Here is a 13,606-nt window from a genome sequence, read left to right as displayed (position 1 = left end):
TACATCTCTCTCTCTCTCTCTTTCTCTCTCTGTGAAAGTATCTGTCACTACAGTATCGAAATGTGATTGTTTCAGTTAGTGGAATAGTTTCATTTTTAAAGTGAAAGTATTTGACATGAGTGTTTTTGTTTCACTTTTGACACGTAATACTTAAATAGTGGAGGAGATATTATGTTGCCGTGTGCTCGAACTCTGCAAGAAGTTAATAATTTTTTTTGACTAAAACACAACTGGAACCCTAAGTAAGGCATGTGTAAAATTTGAATGAAATTGGTTGCGTAGTTCTCGAGTTTTAGGGATTCACACAGACAGACACACATTCTCATTTTTATATATATATAGATACCAGACTAATCACTTGAATGCACCCACATTTGAAGATTAATGCAAAAAAAAAATTGACTACCATATAAACAATGTCATTAACTGTCTTACTTTGTAAACCATTGTCTGAACAAAAGAAATGTTTTGAACAAAAACAAACAAACAAATAAATCACAGTATTGGGTTCACAATCATAAGGTTGTGATTTCAGTTTCTGTTCTGAACTATTTGGCACTTCGTATCCTTAAACAAAGCACTTCATTTCCCCTTGTTCCAGTCAGCACAGCTGAAAAGGTGTATGAGCAACAGCTGAGGCCTAATCCTGTTATAGATTGGTGTTCCACTTAGAGAGGAGCTAAATAGTCTTCACCACTTAAATGCCATGGAAACTAGGATGAGCCTAATGAACCTGTAGGCTTGAGACATAGTTTAATCCCAAACAAACACCAACACAAGCCTTTTTTTTTTTTTCTTAGGACTTGTATTTTCAGTTTGTTATTCAAAAGAACAACATATGGTATAACATAAAATTTGTATACATTTTAGATAAAGAAAATATTAATTTCTTATCATGAGAAAGAAAACGAACTTCAAAAAGCTGTGACTAATGGAGTTGTCTAGCTAGTACTTTGTTGACTTTAGTGGGATGAAAACTGTCAACTCGAACTCTGAATGTAAAAGTACATAATGCTTTTCTTTACTGGTGCTGTGCTATTTTTGCCATTTCACACTTCTACATGAGAAAATATATGTAAAACCTGAACTGTTAGAGATAACTGTACTCTCTTATGTTTCTTCAGTCTTCAAATGGTAATTTCTAATATAGGTATAAGGGAGAGGGGAGCAGTTACTTATATCACCCCCACCTGACTAGTACTACATTTTATTGACACCAGAAGGACAAAAGAACACTAACCACAGTAGAACTTGAACTCAGAACATAATTGGCCGTTACTAAATACTACAAGGTATTTTATCCATGCTCTGACATTTCTACCAGTCTACCATTCTGTTCTTTCCGTAACTCCATTTTAGGCTCAAATATTCTACCTGTTTAATGTTCAAACCAGCCAGATCCAGCATCTCACACCTACCCTACAATGTCATTCTAAAAGTAAACAGTCACATCATTGGAATCTTGAAGCTACAAGATAATACATAATATCATTGGAACCTTGAAGCTACAAGATAATACATAATTAATTCAGAACAATGTGAATATATAAGCATTACATTTGACAGAGTAATCTGAATGCTAAAGGATTAAAGAGTAAGATTCATGTATCTTTACCCTTTTACTAGCTTCAGTCATTGAAATGCAGCTATGCTAAGTATGCTGAATGTAATAATTTTTTATTCATATACGAGTTTTATTTTCCAATCACATTTTCTTTTCAATTGCTACCAGGATATCTCTTCTAATGTCTATCAGGATGTCTGTGTTTTAATGTCTGTCTATCAGGATATTTATATTTTACAGTCTATTTAGATATTTGTTATAACAATTTTCAACTTTCATATAAATGAGCTCTTGTACTGTTTAACTCCTTATAAAGAATGAGCTAAAATAAGTCTATCTTCCACTCCTTTATTCTTGTATGTAAATCAATTGTGCTTGAACAGGAACTAGTCTCTAACTGCTTAGAGGTTTATTAATATCAATGAACATATTTACATTCATCTAAGCTGCCTTCAGTTACTATCAGTCAGTTTTAGCTTACACAGTAATATATTGTTTCTATCTTTGGATTAAAAAATATCACCTGAAGAAGCTTGAAAATAATTAACTTTAAACAACTAACTGTAAGTTCTTTCTTTCTCTTTCCATTTATTTGTCTCTTTCTTTGTATAAATTCTCTTTACACAAATTGAAAAACACTATTGATACTTATAGTGTTTTAGTAAAGAAAAATGTGATCATACAAAGAATACTCATCTCTTACTCGTTTTAGTCATTAGACTGCAGCCATGCTGGGTCACCTAATGTATGTCCCTGCTGGAACTTTGAATACATATTCCCTTGTTGATGTCTAAGTGATGTCAGTTGAGTCCCTCTGTATTTTTCTTTTTCTTTTTCATTTAAATTCTCGTATGAATAATTTTGGTGTTCGGACACTTGACTTGGTTTAAAAATCTAAATGTGTATCCACTATTTAATCTTAGGTTAAACCAACTATACATTTCAAATTTTGTGTATACTTACATTTTAGCATTTTCTCAAATATATACCTTATAAACAGTGTTACATGATCCATTTTCTTTTCTCATACATAAACATAACACTTTAACATTATGTTCATTTACTTGAGCTGTACAAACTTATCATTTTTCATTATATGTAGAAAATACTTTCATGTATTTTACTAATTTTTAGTTTCATGCTAATGTTGGTGCTCCCCACAGCATGGTCATAGCTTACTGGTGGAACAATCGTAATACTATTTGGGGTTTTGTTTAATTTTAAAACAAAATAAAATCTTGGTCCTTGTTAAATTAAAAATATATAATTTTGATATCACTAATGTTTATATTTTGAAAAATTTAATCACTGTTTATATTTATTTTAAAAGAAAATTTGCTCTTCAGATTTTAATTCAAACTCCAATCTTCTGCCTGAAGATTTAATTTAAGGAACATAGCTGTTTTGTGTATGACCTAGGTCAGTTCATTTACATTATACTATCAGCAATATCTTTGATCTAACAAGAGGTTAATTTATCTTTTGGAGTAAAAATTTACCTGGCAAAGTGTAAAAATAATATACCCGAAAATGAAGTGTTCTACAATGTTTAAGTGTAAAACCTTACTCAAGTTCTTCCCTCTTCTGTTTTCTGTGTCTCCCCATCCCCTTTGCTTTAAAGTAAAGTGTTGAATGATAAAATACATCTAGCTCAGTGTTTCTCAACCATTTTTTCTTACCTACAGACCTCTTTCATTCCTATTTTACTCCGATAGACTCTTGTGACCATTCGATGCTTTAAAACTCATATTATAAATTGTTTAAAATATTTTGTGAATTATAGAAGCATAACAAATTTATTGCAAATAAATTTTAATAACAAAATTACATGGATCCCCATGGACGATATGGACCCTGATTGAGAACCACTGGTCTAGCTGGTGGATAAAGACAAAAGAAAGGGTTAACAATCTGTATCCTAGTTATTTATCAGTAAATACTTTACTATCCACTCTATAGCATTGATACTTTAATACTTATTGTGATTTGTTAATTCTTTAAGATATTCATTACAAAGTGCTATATAAATAATTAGGTTTTTCCACAACTCACAACCTGTGCCTAAGGCCTGTCTGTCAATGAAGTTATTCATTTGAATGTTTAGCCTTAGCTACTGTATTTTTTAAAAGATATGAATGTTTATGAAATGACATAAACTTCCTGTAAGTACTTTACTATCAAGAACATTCTTTGTTTATCTTCTTTTTTAAATATTATTGCTGTAATGTGCAATTTAATTTTTCTTTTCTTTCTTTTTTTTTTTTTTTTATTAGTTTTTCAGTATATTCAGATACTACTTAAATATACTTTGCTTTAAATAAACTTTGAACCAAAAACTACTGAAAACAATAACTAAAATCATAGTGGGAAATAAGTTATATTGACCATATCTCTCCACCCCCACTCTCTCTTTTCCTTCACATACACATAATACAACACACACATACACACACACACACACACACACACACACACACACACACACATAAAGTATGCCTTTACTGAAAAGCAGTGCTTCAAATTTGAAGATAGTAATGCTTTCAAAAATGTATATTTTCAAACACTTATATTTTGCTTGTTACATTAGTTTTCTAGAGTCTTTATATATATATATTTTTTTAATCTATCATATATATTTTATTTGTTTCTATAGCTTTTCACTTATTGATTTTAATTCTTTCTTACATAGAATGAAGAAAGTTAAATACAGCACACATTTTCTCTACAAGTGACCCTGAACCTGAATGCGGTCTTTATAAGAATATTACATATAAAGTAAAACCTTTAAAGATCTTCCATTGATGTCTTCTGGGCTTCTACATATTAGAACGACCTTGGAAGGATTTCAACTCAGATCTGTAAGCACAATTCTTTTTCATGATTCAGTTAACTTAGTTGTCTTGTTGGTTTCTAATGGTTCCATAATTGTTTAGATTAAGGCATAAAGTTTTACCTTGCCAATATATTTAACATATTCAATAAAGCTTTTGGAATCGACAAAAAATATCACAGTTATGATTTAAGATTCTGAAACTTTATGATTTTGCTCATTTTTTGACTAATACAACCCTTCTTCTTCATTCATTATAATTGCATCTCCTCATCCTTAACACATATCTAACCGTGCCTTATTTCCCTCACACTCTCTGACAACTCCTACTCACTGACACTTCCTGTTCTTCTGTCCCCAGTTACTTCTACTCAGTTTTGAACTTGAGGGTATACCCTGGCATCTCATCACCACTTTCTTATCTCTCTTTCCAGCTCCACCTTGGTTGCTCCAACTCACTCTTCTGCAACAAGAAACCTGTTCCAGTACCTTCTTTCATACTCCAACCTTTCATCACCTAGTATAAGCCACTTCAGGAAGTTTGTTGACATTTTCCTGTCAACAAATTACCTGGTAGTTCCCTGCTTTCAAAGATAATCGGAACAAAACCTCCCTTGCTTGAAAAAGAGTGTTAGTAACAGAAAGGACATCCAGCCATAAAAACAATGCCAACTAAAATGTATTTGTCTAACCCATGCTAGCATGATAAAATGGATGTAAATCATCATCATCATCATCATCATTTAACATTCGATGTCCATGCTGGCATGGATTGGACAGTTTGACCAAGGCTGGTGAGCTGGAAGGCTGCACCAGACTCCAGTCTCATTTGACATGGTTTTCTACAGCTGGATGCCCTTCCTAACAGCAACCACTCTGAGAGTATAATGGGTGCTTTTACATGCCACCTGCACTGGTGCCATTTGCGTGACACCGGAATCTGCCATGACTGATTTTGCTCAGCTTGATGGGTCTTTTTCTCAAGCATGACAAAATGCCAAAGGTCTCAGTCATTGCCTCTGTGAGGCCCAACACTTGGAAGGAACTCAGCCACTTTGCTTCCGTGAGGCCCAATGCTCGAACGGTGCTCTTTACATGCCACCACCATAGGTGCCAGTTACGTGACACCAACATCAGCCATGACTACAATTTCACTTGGCTTGATGGGTCTTCTCAAGCACAGCATATCGCCAAAGGTCTCAATCACTAGTCATTGCCTCTGCGAGGCTCAAAGTTTGAAGATCATGCTTTACCACTTCTTGCCATGTTTTCCTGGGTCTGCCTCTACCACGGGTTCCCTCCACAGTTAGAGATCAGCACTTCTTTACACAGCTGGTCTCATTCATATGCATCATATGACCATACCAGCACAGTCATCTCTCTTGCACGCCACATCTGATGCCTATTAATGCCTAACTTGAATGAAAATTATATATATATGGTGTTGAATTGGCAGAATCATTAGAGCATCAGAAAGAATATCTTGTGTTTGTTCTGGCTTTGTGTCCAAATCCCCTCTAGGTTAACTTTGTTTTTCACCTTTCCAAGGTAAACAGATATAGCACCAGCCAAAATGGTGTTTTGGTGGGTGGAATGTTAGAGTATTGAGGGCTATGCCTTATGGTATCCGTTTACACTCAGTGCATTCTGAGTTCAAATCCCACCTCCTATTACCATAGGCAAACCAGTGATAGACTTAAACAGTCTTTAAGGAACTACCCAAGTATTTCAGCTGATCACTCTCCATGGCAGTGTAGTAGCTTCCAGGAGAGAATCAAAACAGAGCTTTAAGTTTTGTGCACCCAAGCACCCAACAAACAATGATACATATATGTGAATGACGTGTGTGTGTGATGTTTTTATGTAGTGTAGGGCTAGTTGTTTTAGAATGCATCTTCGAAAGCTGTAGAATATTTTTTCTTGTTGGGGGAACCCAAAGCCAACATTTGTTGCCCTTAATTGCAGAAATGGGAATAGGGGATAATCCATTGAAGTAATTCCAATATATTAATGGTACATCTTTTATCAAAGTCAATCAGATGAAATATAAAGTTAAGCCCACTAAGATTTTTATCCAAAAATAAAGACTATCAGATAGTGTGGGGCTTTATCAATTCAGTGCTTTGACTGCTTAAGTAATACAACTTTTAAAGATATTAGAAAACAATCTATGATCTATTGAGCCAATATTTATCTCTAATTCCTTATAATATTAAGCAGATGATAGACAAATATCCACCAGGATAAGATACTAATCTAGCATGTGTGATATTTTTTAGTAGTAGCATTGAACTGAACTATGTGAGCAAGTAGAACATTCATTTTTCACTACTTACAGCAGTGAATTGTATCCACTCTGCACAACCTAATTACTATTAGGTAGACTGAACTTGGTGGCTGATGCAATACAGTACTAGTAACAGGATATGAACTACCAATTTCCCAGTTAGTTTGTTTGTTAACCTATTGACTCGGCTATCACACTGAAGTGTCAAATGTTTCTTTATTCAAGACTAGCTTAAAAGCTGCACTTTTGTGGACTTTTCAGCTAGCTCCTGCAGAGGGCTAATTGAGCCTGCGGCTCCAAACTAAAGACAGCTAAATAACATGACTATATGCCCCGGTGGTGTTTTATTAGAGGTTAAGGATGGATGAGAATTAATTCTGTAATGCAATCATTCTATTGTTCCAGTCCAAGTTGAATTCCAGCTGTTGGCCAATTCATCCCAAAGTTATTATCTTGATGTAAAATTAACGAAGTGAATGTCATTTATCTTCCCCTTGCTCTCTGACAGCATCTGATAAATGCCAACCAAGATGGCATGAATCAGCCTAGCTTTACCTGTTAGAAATAGCAACCCAAATGCTTTAATAACTTTCCGCATGCAGTTATTGTATTTTGTATGGCACTGTACATAGGTAGTTGTTCATCAGTTTTCAAATGAAATAATATATTACTCTTTCTGATATGCAATGTGCATACAGAATATTAAGATGAATATTTTAATATTCTGTTTAATGATTGTTAGATATGTATATCTTGCAACATTAAGAGAAGTCATTGAAATTCATTTGTAGAGAGGTAAAAGCTGAACTAAACTGACTATATTAGTGTTCATATGTGTAATCACTAATGTGCAGTTTAGATGGAACTAATGATATATAGTGTTTCTCAGTTTGACACTATTCATTGAACTTGAGAAAAAGCAACAATAATGTTTCATAGTATATTGGAAATACTGAGAACAAACAAAAAGACATTTCTAAAATCCATTTGCTACAATGGTAAGCATGTGTATTGCTTTTTTGTTAAACCAGGCATTTCAAATATAAACTGGTGGTTTCTAATGTTTCTTTTAAACTTGTGTATTGAAATGGTTTCTATTAGCAAAAGTTTGAGTTCTCTCTCTTTACTTATTGGATGCTACCCACTCAAAAACTACTGATATAATCCCAGCTACGCCTGGGTAAGACAGGTAGCTCTCATATCAGACAATCAGCTCCCCACAAACTGTTTTATAACAAGCTACAAAAGAAGTTGTCTCAGAGATTAGACGATGCAATATAAGGAGATGCTTAAATCATATCTAAAACCATTTGCCATAAATCTTGCCACTTGAAGTATACCATTGGACCAGGTTAAAATAGTGCTCCTTGTTGCTCAAAGACCAACATGCAACAGAGCAAAGGAGGCAAGCTAGGAAGACCAGTAAACTCCCCATTGTCACTTCTAACTGCCAAAGTACTTTGTAAAAGAGATGAGTCTCATTAATCATTTGTACACTTGTCTGATTGTCAGAATGAGTATGCAGCTGAATGATAAGGTCAACAGGCTTGGTTAAGTGTGGGACCCATATCAGCCAAATCACACATGTCTGAAGACTGAATTCCCTTATTTATATTCCTGCTGACATTTCCATTAAAATTAATTCTCCTGTCGCATATTCTTTCTTGTCCTTGATCCTGTAACATACCAAACTTTCTCATACCACCTTGTCCACAGTTCAAAGGACAATTTCTGCAAGCATCACCATTCACATTTATAATGACACTCAGGACATTTGCAAACCTATGGTTTGCTATTTCAATTTGTCAGTGTATTCCCTTGACAATCTCTTATTTTGGGATTGCTACACACCACTGATCCTTTTATATACATAAATATAAGAAAGCCCTGACTTCACTATTGATATGGCTTCACAAACAGGCATAAACAATCAGTTTTCCTAATTCATACTCCCATTTCCTGATTTTAACTCTTCTTCTCATTGATGTTCCCATCTCTTACAGCCACACAGTGGCCTTTCTATTAACCTTATTTCTTTTCCTGCTTATTTGTATAAATTTCTGTGTATAAGTAAGTGTATGTGTATGTCATCATCATCATCATCATCATCATCATTAACGTCTGCTTTCCATGCTGGCATGGGTTGGATGGTTTGACTGAGTATGTTTGTATGTATGTATTTATAGTCTTAATCTGATTTGGCAGTGTTTCTACAGCTGGATGCTCTTTCTAATGCCAACCACTCCGAGAGTGTAGTGGGTGCTTTTACGTGCCACCGACATGAGGGCCAGTCTGGCGGTTCTGGCAACGACCACACTCAAAGGTGTTTTTACGTGCTACATGCACAGGAGCCAGTCTGACGGCACTGGCAATGGCCATGCTCGAATGTTGTTTTTCACGTACCACTGGCACATGTGCCAGTAAGGCGATGCTGGCAACGATCACGCTCAAATGGTGTTTTTCATGTGTCACCAGCATGGGAGCCAATCCATGGCCCTAGCAATGATCACGCTCAGATGTGCTTTTAACGTTCCACTGGCATGAGTGCCAATCAGGTAGTACTGTCATCGGCCACGTCAGCAATTTTGATTTGTTTTTACTTGCCTCAATAGGTCTTCGGAAGCAAAGTTTATTGTCCAATGAATGAGAGGTATTCATAAGTAGGCTGGTTACACCCACTGGCCTAGGCCATAGGCTATGGTCTCACTTGGTTTGTCGGGTCTTCTCAAGCACAGCATATCTCCAAAAGTCTTGGTCACTAGTCATTGCCTCAGTGAGGCCCAATGTTCGAAGGTCGTGCTCATCACCTCATCCCAGGCTTTCCTGGGTCTACCTCTTCCACAGGTTCCCTCAACTGCTAGGGTATGACACTTTTTCCTGCAGCTGTCCTCATCCATTTGCAACACATGACCATATCAGTGCAGTCGTCTCTCTTGCACACCACATCTGATGCTTCTTAAATCCAACTTTTCTCTCAGGGTGCTTACACTCTGTCGTGTATGCACACTGACATTACACATCCAGCGGAGCATACTGGCTTCATTCCTTGCAAGGTTATGCATGTCCTCAGACGAGCGTCACCTTTACCTTTGTAGCAGTTGACTATGGTGCTGTTACACCAGTCATCTGGTATGACTCCTTCATGTATCACCTGGTTAACTATATGGGTGACTAGGCTATAACCGACACCGCCAGATATTTTGAGCATCTCTGCGGTGATTCCTGTTGGGCCGGGGGCTTTCCCTGTCTTCATACCCTTAATTGCTTTATCTACCAGAATACTGTCAATTCGGATAGCTGGTCCTTCTGTTGGGTCGGCATTCGGCAGACTATAAATACATACATACAAACATACTCTCTCTCTCTCTCACACACACACATAGTTGGAGAGAGAGAGGAGGGAGATTGACTGATTGATTTCGATTGGGTAATTGTAGTCATCTACAATAAGAACTTAGTGGTGCAAAATAAAGATACTTGATGTTTAGTGCCTTCCTAGAACTAGCCATATATTACTACTCTCTCTTTAGAAATGACCCAAACTCTGTAACCAGGGTCATGTAGTGTGTGTGCGTGTGTGTGTGTGTGTGTGTGTGTAGTGTGTGTATGTGTGTGTAGTGTACTTATGTATACACTACTTTAATACATTGCAGTCTTTTAATGTCACCCCATCTGTATTTTTTTCTTTTGTTCTGTTGCCCATTATTGTCCATTTTTGCCCATTATTGCCCATTTTTGCTTGATCACTTTGCTACCCTATCCCATTAACACCTCTTTCATTTCTTCCCTCCCTAATACTTTCCTCTTAATACTTTTCTCTTACCTGACATATTCTTCTAACAAATATACTCAGTGCTTCCATAGACATTAAAAAATTTTTTTCCTCTGATGGAGGATTTCCTCTGAATGCCAATACCCTCATCATTCCTCAACAGACGAATTCTTCCAAACTTGTGAACTTTACTAAATTATTATTTTTTTACCAACACTGACCAACATCAGTTTCCATAGACTCTGGTTTTTATTTGCATGAATTAACTTCTACAGTTTGAGAAACAAGTTGTAAAATAAATATCTTAAGAGTTTATCAAACCAATATTCCTTTTCTCTTTTATGTTGAGTATAAAGTTTGAAAATGATTCTCCAAACATCAAACTAATCCATTAATAGTTTGGTTATTCATATATAGGAAATATAAAGTGGCGAGCTGGCAGATTTGTTATCACACTGGGTAAAATGCTTAGCAATAGTTCATCTGTCTTTACGTTCTGAGTTCAAATTCCTTAAAGGTCAACTTTGCCTTTCATCCTTTCAGGGTTGATAAAATAAGTACCAGTTAAGCACAGGGGTCAATGCAATCAACTAGCCTCCTCCTCCAAAACTGCCTGCTTTGTGCCATAAGAAATATATTGTTACCTTAGAAACTCTGATAACTAATTTATTGTAGTCTTATTTAAAAGGAGAGACTTATTTCATGTTTTCTTCAGTTACATTGTCCTTTAGAATGTATTCATATTATTACATCCAAATTATTTTACCTTTAGTTTTAATAAGCAAACTAATTAACAGTTACTCTTTTTTCTCATATACATATCATATTTATTCAATCTAATTCTTTTACATATATGTATAGTCTTCTAAATGTTGGTTTTCACATTTGGATATTTTTTATGGATTTCTAAATTGGCATGATACCTGGCCTTTAGCATTTAAACCAGCCACACCCTACCCAAATATTCTAGTTGTTCTATGCTCAAACCAGCCAGATCCAGCCTATCAAATCTACCCCACAATGTCATTCTAAAAATAGGCTAAAGATAAATCACATCATCAAAATCTCAAAACAGCAAAATAATGCATGGTTAATTCAAAACAATGTGAAAAATGAGCATTACATTTGACAGTGTTATTAAAGAGTTGAGAAGACAATATGCTATGAATAGTGATGTTGTGGAGACAAACATACACACACACATATATATGCAACAAGCTTCGTTCAGTTTCCTTCTACCAAATCCACTCACAAGGCTTTGGTCAGCCTGAGGACAGAACCCAGAACCATGTGGTTGGGAAGCAAGCTTCTTTACCACACAGTCATGCCTGCACTGTCTGTTTGTCTCCCAAACATCGCTTGACAACTGATGTTGGTGTGTTTACGTTCCTGTAACTTAGCAGTTCAGCAAAAGAGACTGATAGAATAAGTACTAGGCTTACAAAGAATAAATCCTGGGGTCGATTTCTTCAACTAAAACCCTTTAAGGTGGTGCTCAAATAACCAAAACAAGTAAAAGGGAGAAAATACACACACACACACACACAATTCATTCAGAATCTAAATCAGTACAACATTGATGCAAATATTTTTAGAATGATGTATTGGAAACCCTACATACATATGGAGTTAAATGATATGCTTAAGGATAGACTTTAATGTAATTGAAATAAATTCATGAATAAACAAAAGTGGTATGTTTCTCTTGAATCAACATGGAGTATTTAACAAATTGATAAGATGTGCTACTTAAAATAAACATGTCATTTTTACATTGGAAGTGTTAATTTTCATAGCCAAAATATTCAATTACTAATTAGAAATACTTTTAAGGGTTTTATAAAAACCTGCTTTCTTTTTAATTTTTAATTTTTTTTTTTAATGGGTGATCAAAAAAAATTTAATTCATAGAAATTGTTTCTAAAATAAGCTTTCTGATTGGTAAAAGAATGTAAAACAAAACAGATGGTAAGAGTATTGATAAATTATATTCTTGATATTGTTTGAAAGAAGAATCTGAAGTTGGCCTCATTCATTGACTCTTTGAACTGAAATAAAAACTGGAATTCAAATCATCCTAATGGAATTTAAATCATTCTAATTAATACTTCTCGAATTCATGTTAATTTAGTATAGCATGGAAAACTTGTTCAAAGTGAATGTTCTTGAAAGGAAGTAAAATATGGAATAGGCACGGGCATGACTCCATGACACAGGCATGGCTGGGAGGCACAGGTGTAACTGGGGGAAACAAAGGCATAGCTGGGAGGCAGTAGTGAGGTGCAGCTTAGCTGGGTGGCACAGTTATGGCTGGGAGGCACAGGCATGACTGGGAGACACATGAATGGCTGAGAAGCATGGGCACAAGTGAGAGGCCCAAGCATGGATGTGAGCATGTGAGACATGGGCACAGCTGGAGTCACAAGCACAGCTGGGAGTTACAGATACAGCTGGGAGGCATAGGTGTGGTTGTAAGGCACAAGCATGTCTGTAAGGTACGGACATAGCTGGGAGGTATGGACATGGCTGGGTGGTACGGACGTGGCTGGGTGGTACGGACGTGGCTGGGAGGCATCAACATAGGTGGGAGCACAGGCATAGCTTTGTAGTCAATAAGTTTACATTGCAACCACCTGGTTTCAGGTTCAGCCCCACTATATGGAATGTAGGGAAAATATCTTCTACTGTAGCCCTGTAGCCTTGAGTTGACCATTGCATTATGAGGGAATTCAGTGAGACAGATAGTACAGGAAACCTTTCAAATGTGTGTGTGCCCACACCACACAAATTTGTGCATATTTTGACACTCCACATTTGTCACCACTTGAGTGAAGCAGTGATAATGTTGACATTATGACTGTGCATTCAAGGACTTTGGGGCTAAAAGATTCCTTATTTTAAAAATAGGCAAGGGTTGGTGGCTAGAAGAGCATCATCATCATCATCATCATCATCATCATCGTTTAACGTCCGCTTTCCATGCTAGCATGGGTTGGACGATTTGACTGAGGACTGGTGAAACCGGATGGCAACACCAGGCTCCAGTCTGATTTGGCAGAGTTTCTACAGCTGGATGCCCTTCCTAACGCCAACCACTCAGAGAGTGTAGTGGGTGCTTTTACGTGTCACCCGCACGAAAACGGCCACGCTCGA

General features: G+C 36.1%; 1 protein-coding gene across 5 annotated transcripts in view; it reads left to right on the top strand.

Annotated features, from left to right (window-relative positions):
* LOC106878230 (ecdysone receptor) overlaps nt 1-13,606 on the top strand; it is a 141,484-nt gene that overhangs the window by 63,610 nt on the left and 64,268 nt on the right. For 3 of the 5 annotated variants that reach the window (XM_014927391.2, XM_014927407.2, XM_014927416.2), the window contains exon 2: nt 4,254-4,422. The exons of 1 other annotated variant lie outside the window; for it this stretch is intronic. The gene's annotated coding sequence lies outside the window, so the exon portion shown is untranslated. Of the gene's footprint in view, nt 1-1,967; nt 2,128-4,253; nt 4,423-13,606 lie in introns of those variants that run through there. One more of the 5 variants, XM_014927400.2, reaches the window with a different exon arrangement.

This window comes from Octopus bimaculoides, chromosome 1 (genome assembly GCF_001194135.2).
Source record: "Octopus bimaculoides isolate UCB-OBI-ISO-001 chromosome 1, ASM119413v2, whole genome shotgun sequence".
Taxonomy (NCBI): Eukaryota; Metazoa; Mollusca; class Cephalopoda; order Octopoda; family Octopodidae; genus Octopus; species Octopus bimaculoides.
The sequence above is the reverse complement of the archived record's forward strand: the minus strand, read 5'-3'. Positions and strand labels throughout refer to the sequence as shown.